Raw genomic sequence first — 14617 nt, forward strand, 5'->3', positions numbered from 1 at the left:
TTTGTGGATAAAAAAAAAAAAAAAAATAGAACTTCAGCCTCGTAGGCTTTCACAGAATTTTATTTAACTAGTACAGAAACTAATACAAAGCAAGGCTATTTCCTCGTTCTCTGATCTCATAAACTGGATGCAAACTGCTGAAGGTGGCCACCTTCCTTACCACAAATATATCTGTATGCATCTTAAAAGCATTAGGAAGACTCCGAGGTGAAAGGGACAGAAATAGCACTTGCTTTCACAGTGTAATTGCCTGTATTCTATCTGGGGAAGAAGTGTGCTTTTTCTAATTTGCAGAAGTCACAATCTAAAATGCTTTAAAATGTGCTTCTTTTCTCCCCCTTTCCTCCCATGGAAAAAGTGCTGAGGTAGACTTTTCTTCCCCCATAAACAGGATGCGTTTTATCATTGTGGTGGGTACACTGCAAGCCTGAGCAAAGAGAAGAGTGCAAGTCAGAGACTGACAAAAGCTCCACAGATTGAATTTGCTCCTCTGTATACTGGAGGGAGAGAATAGGAGCATGTTGGTATGGAATGAGGTTTTTGATCGTCTGAAAAAACGGAGGAAGCTGCAGAGGTAGGGGCAAATTTTGAATAACTAGCAAAAATAAAAGTTCTTTGGCACATGCTCTTTGCTCGGAGCTTATTCCCTTCTAACCGCCACCTCCGACTACTTGTTTGTCTTCTGCTGCTGTCAGCAGAGTTTCTCAGGAGACCCAGGTTCCCCCTCCTGCCTTTTCAGGCCCAAGGACAAGTTATGGGACCGCATTTTGTAAAACTCTGAGCTGCTGAAGCATGAGTTAGCCTGGCTGTCCCTCGGGGCTGTTTAGCTTTTAACATTTAATTCCTGCATGGTGCCTAGTAGAAGGGTTAGGTCCGTGGCCTACAGCTGTAACTAACAAATCTCTAGCTCTTGCAGCCTACCTGGAGGATTCCCCTCTTCAAGATTTACTTTGCCTTTCTAGGAAAAGCCATGGAGGATTTTCTTCCCTACAGAAGGCCACGTCTATCCATGAGAAGCTCAAATGTGGGTGTCCAGCCCGCAGGCTGGTTGTATTTCCAACATCTCCAGGCCTGAGCCAGCTCTGCCCTCCCTGGTGCCTGGCCCATCAGTGGCCACAGATGAGTTTCCCCCTTTCCTGCAGATGGGCCCTTGCAGGACCCATGATTTGGCTTTGTGACTCAGCCTGTGGTTAAATTGAAAACTCCTCATGACCATCTATCATGCTGTGGTGCACGAATGGATGATGAGTAGATCCTATTCTGGTTCATCCTCTGCCCATCCATCATCCGCTCTGCCACCTGCTGTCCCCGTAATGAGGGGAACAGAGACAGATGGGAGAGCTGTCCCCACTAATGGACAACGACTGACAGACAGATAGACCCCTGGGCTTCACTGCCTCTCAGCACCATTTGAATAAGGGATACGTGGAGGTAATTGAGCCGGCTACAAGTCGGAGAGCCTTGTAGCTCCATGTCGCTAATGTATTTACAAGGAGCCCATGATTGAAATCTGGGCAAGGCTGCGGTGGCCTTTGGATCGAGCTTGTGTTCACAGGGTGACATCTGCAGCGTTAATTGTGCTCAGAACTTGTATGGCAAGTGAGATCTTAAAGCAGGTCCTCTGGTATGCTGTCCCTCGTGTCACCTTGGTCTGTCACCCTGCGCACGCCAGCCATGCAGCGGAGCTGATCAAAAATCTCTGGCAACTTCTTGTTTGTGATCTCAGATCAACGCTGCCGACAACAGGGAGAAGCTCTGCCGTGATCTGACTGTTGTCAAAGAAACTGCGACAGCTCTGCTTTCCTGACAGCTTCTTATAACCCAAAGGCTCGCTCGTGTGCCAAGAGAAGATGTAGGAGGAAGTGTACGGGCACCACCTGCAGCAGAGTTGGCAGAGCCGTCCAACCGAAGTGACTTGCAATGCAAGCACCATTTGGTTTTAGGAGGAACACTGGAAATCCATTGATGTGCTGGAGGGGGAGGTGACACTCACAGATCCTTGTCCCAGATGCCAGCTCCAGCAAGCAGTGGCGCCGAGAGCAGAAGTTCCCAGACGTTTGGGTGGATTCAGAGAGTTGCAGCAGGAAATTCGGCTGGTCCCCATCCTGCCACGTGTGGCTTTCTCCTCCGGTGGCATTACTTCAGGTCAGCTCCCAGCCTGAAGAAGCACTCTGCCAGCTGCATGCAGGACTACCCTGCCTTTATCCTGTGCTTCTTACCAAGAGGATTCGGTACCAGCGTGGATGCTGAGGGATCTGAGAACAACCTGGTGAGATGGCAGCTGCCATCCCTGCGTGCGCACAGCTCGGCTGCACATCACCAGCGCTCCTCTTCCAGGCAAGCTCTGCCCAGTGCCGCTGGCAGCTTGCTCCGTGGGATGGATGTGTGGTCAAGGCAGAACAGAAAAGCAGTAAAAATCCGTTGCAACCTGCTGAGCCACCTGCAGATCGCAAAGTGTGCCTGATTATATATAAAGCCAGGCCTGATGAGAAGCTATGGCATTCAAGCTGTGCCGGGTCCATTAGAGACATGCAGCCGCCTCCCCGGGTGGGAGCAAATACCTGATTAACTCTGGCGTGCTGTTTGGGAGAGCTGCAGAGCCCTGGGAAACAAGGGAAAGACAAAGAAGGGGATCCATGGTCAATAATTAATTGCCATCCTTGGTGTTTTACTGCAATGTGATTACACTGTTCCAAAGCTGCCTCTTTTTCTCTCCTTGTTCAAGCTTTTTCAAACTCTGTCCATCAAATCCTTTTTCCTGCGAGCATCTCGGCGATGGCTGTTTTCAGTCCTGACTGAGTACCCAATGCTGTAATAAACACAAATATCTTCCAGCCTTCTGATCGCATCCACTATGAAAGCCACATGAACACTAATTGTCTCCCTGTGTACTACTTCTGGATGCTTTACACAGGCTGTGCTGAACTTACCAGCTTGTTTGGCACCAGCCAGATGAAGCAAGCGCACTGCCAGTTATGCCTCTGTACATCTTTTGCCAGCAGATAATTAGACCTGTGCAAGATGGTCCTGGCAAATAATGATGCTCACCTGATTTAGCAGGAGACGCAGGTGATTTTCATCGCAAGATCCATGAACTTTTCAACCTACGCAGATTCTCCCCCAGCCTAGCTGAGGATAACATCCGAACATCTCAGCAGCGTGAGTGCTTCATTCCACCTATGCTGCCGCTATCCAGCTGAGGATTGTTCCCATTTTATAGGCAGATGTGAATCATACAGAGATCAAATGACTTAACACAGGGAGTAGGTGGTGGGACCAGGAAGTGAATCTAGTTCTTGTGATGCCTATCAACTGTTTTTATTAACTTCTTTGAATCTGGATGTACATGGTTATTGGTAACCTTTTAGGGGCTTTGCCTCAAAACCAAGTGAAACTGGCAATTTGTCAGTGTTTCAGGCTAAAATCAGGTGCATTTTGTCATTGGGTCCCATTGTTTAGTCCCACAATAAGACTTCATCATCATTTAGGGACAGTAAATTCCTTACACATAATGTCCCGTAGGCACAGAGGGTGGAAAGAGTCAAATTTCCCATTGCTATGATACGAATCTCTCCCAGCCCATCTTGCAGCACCAGGGTGTTTGAAGAGCTGAAAGCTCGTTCAGATCAATGGGAACCAAGGACAGACCTTGTAGGGAAGGCTGCGGTTGGTCTGATATTGTGTTATGAATAAGGGAGGAGAAAGGTGCCTTTCTGCCTCAGCCGAAGGGAGGATGGGAAGAGACAGCTCTCTCTTTCCCTAAACAAACCCATCTGCAACACTTCCAATTTGAATCCAAATAATATCTGAGGTTTGGGATTCAGCAGCAAACTAGCTTTGAGTCCTTAATCCCAGCGCCTGATGTTTGGGGGTGTTGGGATTTGGAGCTAATTAATTCAGCCACCTGTAATTTTTGCTCAGATGTTCTGTCTGCCTCTTCCTTAGATATATCATATGGTTTGGAAGGCTGCAGACAATGCTGGCCTGAATCCTAATCCCTAATACCTCCTTTTTCTTTTTTTTTTTAATCTTTCCCCTTTTTAATGTTTTTTCTTGTTTCTTCCATCTTTTTCCTACAGCCATCTCGCTCTTCTGAGTGCCTACTCAGGGGAAAAAAAAAAAAAAAATCTGATATTTAGTTAGTGGTTTGGCTCTACCCATATGGAAGCACTGTGTTCCCTTCAGGGCTGTCTGCAGAACGATGCTCCCGGTGTCTGTCCTGGTCTCCCTGGCTGGTTTCATTTAAGCACAAAAGATTCGGTGCTGCCTGTTCCTGTTGGGAACAAGGCTTCAGGTGATAAATATTGCAAGATCTAGAAAGCCCAGGAGTGCTGTCCTGATTTCTTTCCCTTGGCAGTGAAAGGATGGAAGAAGAATGAAAAGATAATTAGTTTGGAGTTTGCAGAAATGAAATGGAAAAGGTTAGTTCATTGCCTCCTAACACCAAGTGAAAGCTTGGGCTCACGCTGCCCGGGCTGCAAGCTGCTGCAGCCAGGGAACGTCGGCGTGCGTGTTCACAAAATGCTCCCCGCTCTTTTGTCCCTGTAAAAATAATGCCTTGCGATAACCAAAGCTGGAGTCGGTTTTCCCACATCTGTAGAGCCTGGAGCTGTTATTTTTTATGACTGCTTTTCATAGTGCATTAGTGCCAAGCCAGCCCGGCTCTGCCGGGTGCTGCAGGCGCGGGCAGCAGGAGGCAGCTGCAGCCCGGGGCCGCCGGCCAGGAGCGAGCTCCAGGAGCTCATGCAGGGGCTTAATGGCTTCAGCAGCAGCTAAAGAAGGAGCCTGTCCCTCCAGATCTTATCCAGGACCGGAGCCTAATGGGTACAGGAAAAAAAAAAATGAAGAGGGATGGAAGATGTCAGAACAACAGGAACACGATAGCGTTATCGGATGGGTTACCTTCACGGCTAGCTTTTAGGTACCTAATGGAGATGCACTAAACCAATCAACAGCACAAGGCTCATCTCATCCCCTGCCCAGCCGCTATCAGCAGCCTCGTGAGCTTCTGTGCTAGTCGGTCTGAATCCCCAAATCCCTCCCTCTTTTACCTGGGTTTTGTCAGGACAAAGAATTAGGCGTTGTGGGGTTTCCCAGTTCAATCCGTATTCTCCCATGCTGTTAAAGATGATAAAACATCCCCTGACCTGCATTTGTCATCTCACTTTATATAAATTTGTATCAAACATAAAATCGTACAGCTGCAAGCCCTCCACGTGGGTTGGAAGTCTCTCCTGCAAATTTGTCCTATTGCTCTTCCCTGATTTTAGGTGTGCCTGGTGGATTCAGGTGTGTAAAAAAAACGCTTTGTCTCCTGCAGTCTTAGCAAACGTAAGCTTATATTCTTGTCTCATGCAATCAGGCAGCAGAGCCATGGTTCCTGGTGCTGGCAGCTGTTCATTAATATTGTCATCCATGCTTGGATCTGTCATGAGGACTCAGGTGGAGCACTTCAGTTCTGGTTTTATCAGACTGCTAACAAACGTCGCCCGCTCCCCGTGCAGAAATCTTCCCTTGGAAGGTACGGGGAAGCCACCCGCCTCGTCCCGATTGAAGGGCGAGGGTCATCTGCAGTGGTAGCAGCAAATAGGCCAAAAGGACCCTGGAGCTCCTGGGCCACGGCTGTTGTGAATGAGATAAAGTTATAACTATTTAACATTCTTGGGTGGGAAATTAGAATGATCACATAATCTCCTTAGTCTCTGACTACGGGTCCAGCATGGGAATATGGATCTTAATTGGCATTTTCTTATCAATAAACTCAAGTTGAGGGATTAAGGATAAGGCTCTTAATACAACCTGAATTTTTTGGAAGATGTTTCTGATCTCTGTGTGGTCATCATCGCTGGTGCAGAGAGTGCCTGGGGAGGAGGAATTTAGGAACATGAACACCAGTTCTCAAGGTTCAAGTTCTGTGGGCAAACAATCGCACCTGTGCTGTTCTGTGCCTGCACACCGAATGTGTAAAATTGTGTAAAATTGAGGCTGTGCAAAATGACTCAAAGAATCAGCGGCACAGCCAGGTAGGAAATGCAAATGCAGCGTTGCTTCATCTCTAGGTAGTTTGTAGGCATTTTATTGGTATGACAGCGCTTTAAATGATGTTCCATAAAAAGATCCGTGACCGTGTGTATAAATACACAAAGGACTCCTGCTGATGGCTCTATTTTTATTTGCTATTTAAAGTTAAGGGTATGGTTAAAAACTTTGTGGAACAGTGATGATAAGATGAATCCCCTTAATGCATACCAAAGATGCGTTACTACCGTGCGCTGCATCTCCTCTGTCTTCTCCTGAACACGGCCTCATGAATTACCCTGCTAATGCAGAACTCTTGCCATCCTCACAAATGAAGAGTGGCAGGTATAATACACCAGCAGCCCGGTCCCAGAGCCCCAGCTGCTGGCTTTGTCAGGGTGACCTGAAGCAACAGCAGGATATGTGGATTGGTGTATTTTTCCTCCGATTAAGCACAAACTCAGGGTTCCTCGGAGTACATTAGTGTGCAGGAATGTCCTCTGTGCAAGCCCGCCTGCCAGCGCGCATCCACGTCCATCTTCATTTGCAGTGAAAGGCAGAGGTTTGTACCTTCCGTGGTAGTAAATTGGCAAAGACGACTGCAATAACCAAATCTGCAATTCTCTTCTGCTGTGGGAGCCCTACCTATTTGCTCCCTCCCTGTCAGCTCCAAGTTGCTTTTCTCTCCCCGTTATGTCAGCTATAACAATGCATCTCAGCTCCCCTTCCCCGCTGCCCCTTGCTCCCTTGAGCTTTTCCTGTGAGGTTTTTGTATTTCATCCTTTCTCAACTGCGCTTCTGTCCTCTGCCTGACCATCAGCCTTAGAAGCTGAACGGATGCAAGGAAACACAGCTGCAGAGGGGGGCACTGCCATCGCCTTCCTCTCCCAATTGCTAAAATGTCTGGGTCCTGAGCACGACTCCAGTGACCCCTCTCGGAGCCCCGGGATGATTCCTCTGTGAGCACTGCAAAGCCAGAGCAGCGTGGGGCCGACCGTGGCTGTTTAATGATCATCGCTTTGCAAACGGGAGCTGTGCAGACAACCCTGAGAGCAGGGGTGAGAAGCCAGGCACCCTCACTTGTTTTCATTTTTCATTGCTGTCAAGCAGGAAGATGAGAAGATTTAGCTATTGTATCGGAGCATATTTGCACGCTGGGCTGTGCCTTCTCTTTAAAACACGCCATGCAGTTGGGGACTGGAAGGGCCACGGAGTTGTGCTTGCTTTTCTTACCTTCAGCAGCTGGAAGATAAGATGGTGAGGAGGTAAATTTTACGCCTAGAACTCGGAGCATTTGCCATTATCCTTGTTATACAGGTAGAAGTGGGGACACATGGACAGGCATGCTATATAGATTGATGTTATTTATTAAGTCAGTGGCAAACCAGGAAAAGCTCTAGCTCCCAAGACCAAGTGGTACTAAACCTGGTGGCTTGCAAGGGCTTCTGCTGGGTTTATTAAAAATAGATACATAATTAAGCTAGGAGATGACATGCTTAAAAAGGAAAAAGTGACCTTTTTTCCCCCGTGCCCTTGCAATTGCTCCAGAGCTCACTAGTTACAGCTGCTCTTTCAGTGTCCCCCAAACCAGTCTTTCAAATTTTGTTTGCGATAAGAATTTTGAGAAAAAAATCCCAGACAGGAAACCTCTTCCAGATAGCCAAAACCCAACACATCTTGCTACCTATCTAATTGTCAGCAAAATTAAAGGAGGAGTTATTTGCACTGATACACCGTCAGTATTCACAAGATAACCCATCCCCTGTGCTTCCCAACACCTTGCAGAAAGCCACAAACCCTTTTTTCCAGGCAGTCCAAACCCAGCTAGCTCAGCCCCCAGCACTGCTCTTGGCTCCGCAGCATCAAGCCTCCTGAAATTGCCCTGCTGCTTAATCCTCTATGCCTAGCGTAACGTGGTGCTTAATTAAATATACCGGTTCCTCTTCCAAGTAACGTTGCAGGAACAAATGGAGCCCTTGGCCTGAATGAACAGCCCATTTTGTGCAGTTAACGGAGTCAGCCTGTGTGATGAGCTTGCTGTGCTGTGAAGATGGCTGGAGAAATGAGCTGTCAGAGTGTTTTTGGGCACAGAGGGCAGCCTGGGCACCTCCCAGCTCCTCTGGTGCATGCATACAGCACCCAGCCCAGCACCCAGCCCCGGTCTCTCAGTTGGAGCAGGGCAGTGGAAGGGGATCTGGGAGGCTCCGGGTGCTGTCCTCTGCTCTGCTCCTGGAGCAGTTCAGCTCAGGAGGCTGCACTTCATTAAAACTGTGAAACTGAACAATTAGCTGGGGCTGACAATTGCCTACAGCCTCAGCTGAGTGTAACGGGTGTCTTCTAATCTCTCTATTTATCTCATTGTTAATCTGGCTATCAATTAAAACAATTTTCCAAACTTTGATGGGTTCATTTAGAAACTACTCGGCTAACAATAGAATCATTTAACTTTTCTTTTGTGAAGCTTAATTCGCCTGCACCTTCTTATCAACGCTTGCCATTATTAAAGGGAGTTTGTGCTGTGTCCTCAGAGCTGGTGAGCTCCAGAGGCTGAGCTGGGGAGCCGTCACGGGCAGGAGGGGCAGAGCATCGTTTGTGGTGGTCTGCAGATGCTGCCGGAGCTCCCGGCTGCTGCTCCTTTGTCAGATGAGGAAAAACATGCAGCAGAGGCCAGGAAAAAACAGCTGAGGTATGGAGCCTTCAAAGACTGAAAATTGCTTTTCTTCAAAAGAAAAAAAAAAAAAAAAAAAAAAAAGCAGCAGTGCCTTTTCTCCTGTGGTCACAGTTCAAACCCAGCCTCAGAGTTAAAGACTAAATAGCGTGTAATGCTCGGTCAGTCACGAGGCATTACTTCAGGCCCGTGTTCTGCTGCTCAGGCAAGGGGCATCTAATTGAATTGGCACCGCCGAGGAGCTGCACGGCCAGTTCAGGTGTCACAAACTTCTGCTGATGCGAGGAGGTGCCCGCGGTGATTGAGTGCCAGCCGCGCCGCTCCTGCTGCGGGGACAAGGTGCAAGTGGTGGCAGCCGGACCTGTGTCACTCTGTCTGCCTCGTAACGGGGCTGGCAGCTCTGGTGCATGTGCATCGGTTTTTTTTTCAGCCCGATGTGGACCTCATTCCTCCCGGCCATTTCGCACGAGCTGCTGGGCAGGCAGAAATAACCTGCAGCGTCTGCTGGCCTCAGGCAGCGCCCGGAGCTGCAGCGCGGGGACAAGAGCTCTGCGCAGCCTCCGCTTCCCCCTTAGCATTTGATTCAATAACCATGAATAAACTGTGGGAAGAGCTGACCTTCGCAGTGACCCATCCCGCACAAAGCTCGGGTTCTAGCTGAGAGCTGCATTTTTGTTTTTAGCATGAGTTTTAAGCACTCTAATTAAATCAGGGAGCTGGTTTAATAATCCTGGTTGGCTCAGGCAGCAGAGACAATTCGTTCACAGTTGCTTTATTAATGCAGCAGTAATCTCCAGGTTGGGAGTTCACCTCCTTATTCATTCATCCAAGTCTTCGGGAATGGGGAATAGGTTTTAAAGCAGCAGCTCAGCTCCTGTGCTGGGCATGCTCTGGCTGGGAAGAGCCAGCCTGCAGCACAGCGCACAGAAATAAGGCACTTGCCCAGAGAGGGCAGAGGAGGATGGAGCAAGGAAACCACACTGACAGTTTTCCATCAGCGTTTTCTGTTATGCCATTTTGTATTCCCACCTGGCATTGTCCAGGTTCATTAAGTCATGAAGCTGAGCTCCTGGGCACCCTCTACAATTAAAGCTCTATTTTCACCTGTCAGTGGGTTAGAGCAAGCCTAGCAAAACCCCGACCAGGCTGTGAGCTGGAAATCATATTCTGTAAGTCATCTTCTGTGGCTTTGGCTATCGAGCTTCCTGTATGTGGCCTGGATTAGAATTTATCCCATTATCCTCCCTGTAAAACTGATATATTCATCTGATGCTGTTTACATGCACTAGGGTGTAAACCAGGAGCCATCTGATTCAAATTGACAACTACATCACGTTAAAGTTGGCATGAGCAAGAGGGGAATCAGTCTCCTGGGTATTTTCAAGGTGTTTCGAGATGCTGCATAATGTGCAAGCGAGCAAGTATACAGGACGGTTAGGTTTTTCTTAGTTCCCTAAAATATATAAAGGGATAGAGATATAAAAAGAAAAAATATGCATTGCTCAATATGTGCAGACCATATAAAAAACGACTCTCAGGCACATATATTTTCTTAGATGACACTGGTTTCTTAGTAAAATATCTGACACCTCAACTGCTGCAAATCACCATCGCCGTGCTGACACCAGTGAGGCTGCATTGATTTACACCAGCAATGATCTGCCCTTTATTATGGCCTCAAATTAATCCCCACGGAGAAAAACTGAAGTTTAGGAAGCTGGACTAGTTTGTTGTGCATCTATAGCCAGTCGAGACAACTTCCCAAAACTCCGATAAAGAAAAGCATTGAAATGAGGCAAAGATGAGTAATTGACGATCATAACTGTGATTATAAGGTATAATTACAATTAGCTGCACAAGAGTGTTAATCATGAAAATAATTGCGTGTCAGCTTTTTCCAAAAGAAAAGGGAGTGTAATTATGTGGCCCAAACGGGTGACAAAAACACATCAGAGGAGTGCAGAGAAGATGTTGGCGGAAGGGGGACGGGAACGTGCTTAGGGAAAAAGTCCCCTGGATGTTAGCTATCGCCTCTCAGCAGTTTTAACACTAGAAAATAGGGAGAAAAGGAATTTCTGGGATACTGCGACTGGATCTTTGTTAGGTTGGGGCTGTCTTTATCTCCCTCGCAAATGGCACTGAGATCAGACAGCCCTCAAGCTGCCTCTGCTCTTCTGGGCTCCACTACCAGATGCTTCTTGTTTTGCACCACAGCTCAAGGCTTGTGGCGGCCACCTAGAGTTTGGAAGACATTTATGTAGCTCGTCTCTCATTTCTTAGGGGTTTGTTTGAGCTGGCTGTACTGGGGGCTTTCTTGTGGCCCGTTCCCCCTCTTGCTGAGACTTGTTGCTCCAGCTGGCGCTGGGTGAATCAAATATCGCAGCTCCAGAGCAGGTCATTGTGCCACAGGATATCTGTCAGAAAAGCCAGCCGCCCATTCCCTTACACACACATTGTGAATTATAAAAAGCTCTCTTCGGGGAGTGAGGGTGGCAGGGTCCTGTAATTTATCTTGCATGAAATGAGCTTGTTTGAATGGACTGGAAAAGCAAAGCCATTAATTTAGAATAGCTTCTGGACTCTGCAGGGCTGCAGTTCCATTCTGCATATCCACTGCAGTAAAAATTATGGGATTTTAATACCATTTCCTTTATTTTCTTCCTTTTGTCCTGCTGCAGAATCAGTGCTGGCTGCTCCGCTTGCACGCTCCTGACTGCTTCTTCACCTCACCAGTCGTGTGTGAACAATTGAGTGAGTTTGTTCAGTGTAAATCCTCTTCTTTAAACTCATTAAAGTGTGCCAAGCCTCTCTAAGAGCCCTTTGACAAACTCCCGAGTGGCAAAGTAGTGTTTATTATGATTATTATTACTATTATTATTTTTCTCTCAGCTCCATCTGTAATGTAAACACCATTATGTTTTAATTATCTGTTTGGAAAGGAGATTTAAAAGCGAATCCCGCAGGAACCTGGCCAGCATACACAACAGAAATCCCCTCGAGAGCTGCCCTGGTCGGTGAAATCTGACATGGGAGGCATCGAGGATGCTCTGGCAGGAGCATCCCGCACCCCCAGCCTTTTGTCCCATGGAATTAGGATGGAGAACTGGTGGCTTGCCCCCTCTATAAGGCTGCTTTTCCAGGGCTGTTCCCAGCTCGATGTTAGGGGAAGGTGCTGGAAAAAGGGCATTTCTCCACCTTAGCAAACGAGAGCATCACCCATTCAGCAGAGAAGGGGCTCCGGAGCTAAAGGAGCATCGCTGAAAGAGGAGAGAGGGAGCTGGCCGTGGTTGCCATGGCTCCTGGGCTCCACATGAGGATAACGAACAGGGATCGAGCAGGCAGCGTGCCTCTGCAGATGCCATGCAGATCACCAGCTGGAGACCTGCTGTTCGTGGCCAGCTTCCCAGATCCCTTTTTTCATCCCTCTCCCCTAAACCAGCTCTGTCTTGCCCTGCAAAGGCAACTGGGAGCCTCTCTGCTGGTTTTCCTCCCCTGTGTTTTAATGAGCAGGATCTGGAGGGGGATGCTTGGACTCACCCCAATAAAGGAAATGGGAAGGATAAGTTATTAGGACAGGTGACCAAAGGGCACGCATATGCGTTCATAAATTAAAGGTGCTGCCAGAAGGAAAGGCACGCTCGGGGAATGAAGTCATATCGAAAACAAGACAGGAATGAATGGTTGCAAAACCCGGAAAACATTTCTCTTGCTTCTTAATCTTGAAGTAAACTCAGCTTCGTGACCCCCTTTGCACACCCTTGCATTGGGACAGCTCTATTTGCCAGCCCTCCTCCGCAGTGCAATCTCTGCGGTGTTTAATGTTCTGCATTTTCCATTACTGCTAATCTCCTGAAATGAGAGGCAGGAGCCCCGGCTGCCTCTGTGCCAGAGCTGGCTGTGGCAGCAGAGCCTCTCCCTGCCTTCCCCTGTGCTGAATGCAGTGAAAAGCCCTGCAGGGAGGATGGACAATAACGTGTGACAGTTTTCTGCTCTGCAAAACCCTTTTTTCCCTTCCTGAGCTCCAGAGACATCAGCAGTCCCCCAGGAGAAGCCCTGGAAGGTGACTCAGGTGGGACCTTAACGCCTCAAAACTAAAGGGCTCCCGCAGACTTGGCAGAGGTCTTTGTGCCTTGCAAATCCACAAAGCCCAGAGTTCCTCTGGGAAGAATGACACTGGGAAGATGTGAGATGAGAATATTAACACCCCAGGGTTACCAAATAAAAAAAAAATTGATTTTTAATAACTCTAACCATCTCTTCAGCTTTCATTAGTCTCCTCTTTGGCTTTATAGTGCTGGGCATGAAGAATATGAGGATTTGAAGAATTAACTGAGTTAATGAGGGCTGATTATTAATGTTCAGAGCTCAATAAAAAAGGGAGAGAGAGAAATAAAACACAAAAAAAATGAGCTGAAAATAAGGGTAATCTTTCATTCCCCCCAAATGAGAAACATTGAATTATTGCTATACTTAAAGCTGAAGCACCCAAGGAATGGAAATAAATACCTCCTATTAGCTATCGAAGGACCTGTGAAATTTGCTGCAAACAAATGGCCAAGTCAGGGGAAGAAGATGATCATCAGGAAAGGGAGCTGGAGACCGAGGAGGTTGCCCAAAGCGGCTCCTGCTGGGCCAGGCCAAACAGCCCCCATGGGGAGGTCCCAAAATCACCAGGAGCCCAGCATCCTGCCCTGCCCAAGGTTTGTAGGGGATCCTGGGCTTGGGAGAGCCTGGGCCATCATCAGAAACTGTCGGGGACTCAGTTCCTCTGAAGGTTTTAGTATTTGGTGCTGTAAAAGACCCGTTTGGCACCTGTGTGTGTGTGCCCATTAAGTCTTCATCTCTAACGAGAACGGTGCGGGCAGGACCATCAATTCTCCTGTGTGTTTAGGCTGCAAAATCTTCCGGGTAGGCATTGTTTGTGGGAATATGAACTCATTCCAGGCCTAACATCGCACCCGAGCACAGAGACTAGTGATGGTAGCCCCTTCCTCACCTCCATCCCTGGGTCCTAACCAGCTCCACCCTTCCGAGAAAGCAAAGCCCTCAATTATCTGCATAGAAGGAAAGAAATACAGAATCGACTGTCATTGCTCCTTCTCCATGGGTGGGATCGTCCAGCATTGTCAGGGCTAATGGTAATTGATGTTTCCTTTCACACCTGCTCTCTTTCCTGCTTTATTAAGCCTCTGCAAACACTGCTGTCCCTGGGGGAACAGTGGGAGTGGAGGAGGAAGCCTGTGGAAGAGAACAATTCCGGTTGTTCAGCACGGCGCTTTGCTAAATTGCATTCGGCCTCTTTTGCAGAGTAATAAAGTGTTGTCTGAAAGGCGGCGTGGAGTTTTAATTTTCTCATTGTCAGTGGATGCTGTAATCACGTAATTAACAAAGTGCGGGAGATAGTCATTGAAGGCGAGCCGAGAAAGCCGGCGCATGAAGCAGATGCTTGGGGGAGTGGAACAACTTCTATTTGTGCTCTTCCAGCACTGGAGACCTTTTTATTACTGAAAAGATGGAGGAATCACGTTTGGATGGCAGGAGGAGTTAGGAGGAGGAGCGAGCTGTGTTCTGCTGTTTGCTCGGCTCTGTGGATGCTGAGCATGGACCAGGCCTTGGTGCTGGGACAAGCTCCTGGGGCTGGGATTGGAGAGGATCAGACCCCAGCAGATCCCATACAGCATCCTCCTCTTACCTCTCCTCTTTCTGTTCCTGTGCAGGTATTTCAGGGTGAGGAAATGGCATCTATCTGCAGGGAAAACTTTCTTCCCCGGTGGGGATTGACCAAAAAAAGAGACAGTTTTGTGAAAGGAGAGAAAGCATATTTTTAATGTGGAAATGCCTCCCTAAGCCTGGGAACCCAGTAAACAATTACAGCCATGGAAGAACTGCAGAGATTTAGTGATGCAAGAGTGCTGACAAAGGCCGAGCTTG

At 47.9% G+C, this 14617-nt stretch overlaps 1 long non-coding RNA gene across 1 annotated transcript; it reads right to left on the reverse strand.

Moving 5' to 3' along the window:
• Positions 1-5831: 5831 nt before the first annotated feature.
• On the reverse strand, positions 5832-8608 carry LOC110353625 (uncharacterized). Its single transcript, XR_002404375.4, has 2 exons — positions 7953-8608; positions 5832-7260 (listed from the first exon to the last, which is right to left on the reverse strand). It is a non-coding gene; the product is annotated as an uncharacterized lncRNA (long non-coding RNA).
• Positions 8609-14617: the final 6009 nt, after the last annotated feature.

Source organism: Anas platyrhynchos, chromosome 23 (assembly GCF_047663525.1).
Source record: "Anas platyrhynchos isolate ZD024472 breed Pekin duck chromosome 23, IASCAAS_PekinDuck_T2T, whole genome shotgun sequence".
NCBI lineage: Eukaryota > Metazoa > Chordata > Aves > Anseriformes > Anatidae > Anas > Anas platyrhynchos.